This window comes from Aethalodelphis obliquidens, unplaced genomic scaffold (genome assembly GCF_003676395.1).
Source record: "Aethalodelphis obliquidens isolate GAN/ISIS:26980383/991018 unplaced genomic scaffold, ASM367639v1 scaffold5, whole genome shotgun sequence".
Lineage (NCBI taxonomy): Eukaryota > Metazoa > Chordata > Mammalia > Artiodactyla > Delphinidae > Aethalodelphis > Aethalodelphis obliquidens.
This window is the reverse complement of record NW_020837949.1, coordinates 17,641,042-17,647,193: the sequence shown is the minus strand read 5'-3', so window position 1 is coordinate 17,647,193 and position 6,152 is coordinate 17,641,042. Positions and strand designations below refer to the sequence as shown.

The 6,152-nt window shown below is 43.7% G+C and overlaps 1 pseudogene; it reads right to left on the bottom strand.

Annotated features, from left to right (window-relative positions):
• Positions 1 to 2,682: 2,682 nt before the first annotated feature.
• On the bottom strand, positions 2,683 to 3,070 carry LOC113617808 (protein S100-A10 pseudogene; annotated as a pseudogene).
• Positions 3,071 to 6,152: the final 3,082 nt, after the last annotated feature.

The following is a 6,152-nucleotide window of genomic DNA, read 5'->3' as shown; positions in this document are numbered from 1 at the left end:
ATGATCAAGTTGTCCAGCTTCCTCAGCTGCAACAGAAAGACCTTGGGTTAAGAAGAACCCTGGGGTCCTTCCAGCCCTTACAGTCCATGGGCCTCATGCTGGTATAAGGCACCTGCTGCGAACCTTGGTCTGTCTGTTTAGAGATTATCTCTGAGATTATCCCAAAGACTGAAAGTGATCCACCTTCTCCCAGACCACATTTCTCCTTTATTTTAAAAATAATTTTTTAAATTTTTATTTTTATTTATTTTTGGCTGTGTTGGGTCTTCGGTGCTGAACGCAGGCTTTCTCTAGCTGCTGAGAGCGGGGGCTACTCTTTGTTGCGGTGCGTGGGTTTCTCATTGCGGTGGCTTCTCTTGTTGCAGAGCACGGGCTCTAGGTGCGCGGGCTTCAGCAGTTGTGGCATGTGGGCTCAGTAGTTGTGGTTCGGGAGCTCTGGAGCACAGGCTCAGTAGTTGTGGCGCACAGGCTTAGTTGCTCCACGGCATGTGGGATCTTCCTAGACCATGGCTCGAACCTGTGTCCCCTGCATTGGCAGGAGGATTTTTAACTACTGTGCCACCAGGGAAGTCCCATGATCATATCTCTTGAGGAGCAGCTCAAATTAGAGTGAGAACCTGCCTGCCTCCAACCCTCTGCCTTCCACCCCACGTGGCAGCAAAGTCCCCATTTGCACAGGGCAGTAAACTGCCAATAATGGCATGAGACTGCCAGCAGCAGGAATCCATGAGTTTATGAGTCTATAAAATCATTCACTTTCACTGCTGGAACAATTCACATCTCCTAGGTTAATAAGAAATATGCCTTCGCAAACACTGAGTTGAGGACAGCATGGGGGAATCCCACCTCTGTTGCCACTTTTCCTAAAAAACAACTCCTTGCTCTCTGCAATCCTGTTTCTACCTTCTGCAATAATTAGGGCAGCTTCCCCTGCCTGTCCCCCACACCTCTCTCTGCCCCTGTATAAATATATTCTGATTCTCTGAAGAACCCTGACTAATACACCTTGCAAAAGTTTTCTCCACTTTCAAATGAAATCACCATTCCTTTAAAGTTGTCTAATATAAGGAATATTATGCAGCCATGAAAACAAATGAGGTAGATCTCTATGTACAAGTATGAACTCATTTCCAACTCATATTATTGAATAAAAACAGCAAGTTGCAGAGTGATGTATTTATGTAAAGTTCTTTCCTTCCAGAACTCACAAAACTATATTTTCCAAGGGAATATCTGTAGCTACGTAAACATCTAGCAAAGGATCTGGGAGCATTCATACCAAACAAATAACAGTAGTTAAATCTATAAAGGTGGAGATAAGACCAAGGTGGGCTCAAATGTTTCCATTTTTACAAGGGGAATGTGTATGCTTTGTATAATTAAAATTCATTTTATGTAGCAAGTGAATAAAGGAGTTGACCAATGATTTGATTTACAAGAACTGAACCTGCCTGACCCATGGTCTTCCTCATCCTTTCATTTCATCCTTCCAGCTCTCCAGGCTCAAAACTAGGGAGTCACCTTTGACTCCCCTCTTTCTGTGGTGTCCTCCCACCATCAACCCATCAGGATATTCTGTGGGCTTTGTCTTCAATATCTAGTGATTTCTAACCTCGTCCACCACCAGCTCTCATATTTTCTCACCTGTGTTATTGTAAGGGCTTAACTTGCCTCCAGTCTTCCCCCATCACTTCCTCACTGCCTCTTCTTGATACGGCAGCCAGAGAGGTCCCAGGAAAGCCCTGCCCCCTGCCCTTTGCTCCTCTAACCTCATCTCTCACCATCCTCCTCCTCACTCACTCTCTCGTTCTGCTCCAGCCATAGGGATGCCTTGCTCTGCACTTGACACAATCCTGCCCAAGGGGTTTTGCATTTGCTATGCCCGCTACCTATTTAAAGTGGACCGCCTCCCCCTGTACTCCCTATCTCCCTCCCCTGCTTTATTTTCCTTCTTAGCCTTTATCATATCACCATCTTTTTAGGAACGAAAAAAAGTAAGTTGTTTATTGAGGGCAAGAGGATGTGACCAATATAAAAATGAAAAGCTTATCTGGGGGGCTTCCCAGGTGGCGCAGTGGTTGAGAGTCTGCCTGCCGATGCAGGGGACACGGGTTCGTGCCCCGGTCTGGGAAGATCCCACATGCCGCGGAGCGGCTGGGCCCGTGAGCCATGGCCACTGAGCCTGCACGTCCGGAGCCTGTGCTCCGCAACGGGAGAGGCCACAACAGTGAGAGGCCCACATAACGCAAAAAAAAAAAAAAAAAAAAAAAGCTTATCTGAGACTTCCCTGGTGGCGTAGTGGTTAAGAATCCACCTGCCAATGCAGGGGACACGGGGTCGATCCCTGGTCCAGGAAGATCTCACGTGTCGCGGAGCAACAAAGCCCGTGTGCCACAACTACTAAGCCTGTGCTCTAGAGCCTGCGAACCACAGCTACTGAAGCCTTCGCACCTACAGCCCGTGCTCCACAACAAGAGAAGCCACTGCAATGAGAAGCCCGTGCACAGCAACAAAGAGTAACCCCCGCTCGCCACAACTAGAGAAAGCGTGCGCACAGCAACGAAGACCCAATGCAGCCATAAATAAATAAATAAATTTATTTTTTAAAAAAAGCTTATCTGGCTTTAACTGACTCTGCTTTCTCTGCTTGTCAAATGGGAGTTGGATTTTATTTGTACATTTTCTAAGGGGCCCTATCTGCTCATGAAATCCTTATACAGGGGGAAGCTATGGGACAGATTCCTTAAGCGCCCCAGTGGGAGAACTCTAATCATGGTGGGAGTAATGGCTCCATGCTGCCTTCTTCTTTCCCTTCTGCTTCATGTGTACCACAAAATAGTCATCGCACGCAATAGTGAGCCCAGAATTTAGCAAAAAGGAGCTCTGGAAGCCCACTTAACCATCTTACTACGGGTCCAGATCCTTCAATATTTTGATTTTCCAAAAATCCAGGGAACTCCTTTTCCATGAGTATCCTCAGGTCCTCCTTTGTAAAGTAGACTTTATCCTCAGCAAATTTGTGAAACGTGAACATCATGGTTTCCATGGCATGTTCCATTTGACATGGCATTTCGGTGAGGTCTGTTGAAACCTTAGTGCAAGGTGTGGAGGGGTCACTTGGCTAGCTGGGATGCGGGTTTAGTTTATCACCTTCTAATATACTATAAACACATTGGTCTTTTTTTTTTTTAATCTTCCCAGCACTAGAATTAAAATTCAACAAGGATCAGCATTTATGTCTGTTTTGTTCATGGTCATATCTCCAGCACCTAAAACAATGTTTGGCACATAGTGGACATGCAATAAATATTTCTTTAATGGGGAATTCCCTGGCAGTCCAGTGGTTAGGGCACCATGCTTCCGCTGCAGGGGGTGCAGATTTGATCTTTGGTCAGGGAACTAAGATCCCGGATGCCATGCAGTGTGGCCAAAAATATATATATATATATATATATATATATATTGAATGAGTAAAGAATACATTTGACCACAAAGTTTCATGAGTTACACTATAATAATGGGAAAAAACCCAAAATGAGACCACATTGATTAGCTTTTCAATTCTGAGTAAATCACTTAGCCTCTTCTTTTTTTTTTTCAATTGTGGTAAACACACACACACACACACACACACACACACAATGAGATTTACCCTCAACACATTCATAAGTGTACAGTATCATATTATTAACTATATGCACAATGTTGTACAGGGATTTCTAGAAATTTTTCATCCGTGACTGAAACTCTATACCCATTAAACAGCAATTCCCCATTTCCCTCTGGCAACTCCCCCAGCCCCTGGCAACCACCACTCTACTCTCTGTTTCTATGAGTTTGATTACTCTAGATACCTCATATAAGTAGAATCATGCAGTATTTCTCATTCTGTGACTGGTTTGTTTCACTTAGCATAATGTCCTCAAGGTTTATCCATCTTTTTTTATGACTGAATGATATTCCATGGTATGTCTATACCACATTTTCTTTATTCATTCATCTGTCAATGGACATTTAGGTTGCTTCTACCTCTTGGCTATTGTGCATAATGCTGAAATGAACATGCGTGCAGACATCTTTTTAAGATCCTGCTTTCAGTTTTTTCAGATAAATACCTAGAAGTGGGATTGCTGGATCATATGTTAGTTCTATTTTTAATTTTTTTAGGAACCTCCATATTGTTTTCCCTAATAATTGCACCATTTTACATTCCCAGAAACAGTGCACAGGGTTCCAATTTCTCTACATCCTTGCCAGACTTTGTTTGTTTGATAATGGCCATCCTAACAGGTATGATGTGATATCTCATTGTGGTTTTGGTTTGCATTTCCCTGATGATTAGTGGTGCTGAGCACCTTTTCATATAGCTGTTGGCCATTTGTATGTCTTGTTTTCAAAACAGTTCAAGTCCTTTGCCCATTTATTAAAAAGGTTATTTGTTTTTTTGCTGTTGGGTAGTAGGAGTTCCTTACATATTTTGGATATTACCCCTTATGAGACATAAGATTTGCAAATACTTTCTCCCATTCTCTGGGGTGCATTTTTACCCTGTTGAGTGTTTCCTTTGCTGTGCAGAAGGCTTTTAGTTTGATGTCTATTTTGGCTTTCGTTGCCTGTTCTTTCAGTGTCATATCCATGAAATCATTGCCAAAACCAATGTTATGAAGATTTTCCCATATGCCTTCTTCTAGGAATTTTATAGTTTCAAGCCTCAACTTTCTATGTCAGTATTTGTATAGCTCTTTCTACATTTCAAAACACTTTCATATACATTAAACCCTTAAAACAGAAACCCCAGAAGGAAGTCCCTTGGTGCTGGGTCATGATGACAGGCCCTGAGCCTTTGGGAGTTTTACTCTGGAGGTCAGGGGAGGATGGGTACTCTCACCCTGGGACATGTCTTGGTAGTCATATATCTGCTCTTCTACAGCAGAAAGTGCCCAGCCATGCTGACCCAGCAATACCTGCTCCCCATAAAGGAGCCTACTATATTCCCAGCCTCTCCTGGAAGCCAGAATCTGCCCTTGTGCAAAGGAAATGGAGGGCAAAAGCCCATCTGAGCTTGCACCCAAGGTTCCTCTTAGCAGCAGTGCTGGGAGCTCCTAACTGGAGTCAGAGAATGTACGTCTCCATGGATCTCTGCCTTCCTCATCCCTCCCTATAAGCTACTGTCCACAGACCTCAGTTCACAGCTGAGGGTCTTTTGCTCCGAAACTTACAAAATCGTGCAAATTTCTCTCTGGTCAAAGATAGTTAATATTCCTTTCACTAAATGCCACCCAAGGAGGCGTGGTGAGCAGAAGACCAGAGAGAACTTTAGGTGTTTAAACCTCAGGCAGGTCACTGCCCTTCTCTGAGCTGGCTTCCCCATCTATAAAATGAGCAAGAGAAGACGCTTCACAAGGTCATCCACAAGGATTAGGAACATAGTAGGTGTTCAATACACGATCCATCACTCTTATTTTGTTTGGAGGAGATAGAGTCTGAGACCCCCTGCCCTTCATCACATGAAGTGGATGGAAAACAATGTTGGTGTAAATAATCAATAAACAATTTATAATAAGGGATAGAGGAGAGTTTCATGTGAGCCAAAATGAGGACTGTAGCCCAGGAGACACAGATGCAAAAAGCACTTGAATTGTCTTCCACCGGACCACAAAATGAAGGAGGCTTATATATGCAAAACCCATAAAATTAAATAAGTTGTTTGCCAAGAATTAGGATTGGAGCTGGCACGAAGTAAGGGTGCTTGTTAAGCACGGATTGGTTGGGGCCCAAAATGGTTGCATAGCTATAAGGGGAGACCCTGAGACCATAAGGTTGCAACTGGCAGCTGCTAGCAGATATTGTTTTGAAAACAGCTGATGATGTCCTTGAGTTTGAGATAGTTCAGAAAATTCAGGAGTTGATGCAAGAATGTGTCTGAAACCACATCCACAACGGCCACCCGGCTCCATTGGATACGCCTGAACCACAGTTCCTCCATTTTTATTTTTAAATGATCTTAAATACGTCATCCCCAACAATGGAGAACAAGTGAAAAAGGCTGTTTCTCCAACCAGAAAGTTAAGGCCGAGGACACAGAACACAGGTGGCCATACTGGGTTGGCATTAATGCAAGAATGTTAGCTCCCCATTGGGACAGGTGTGGA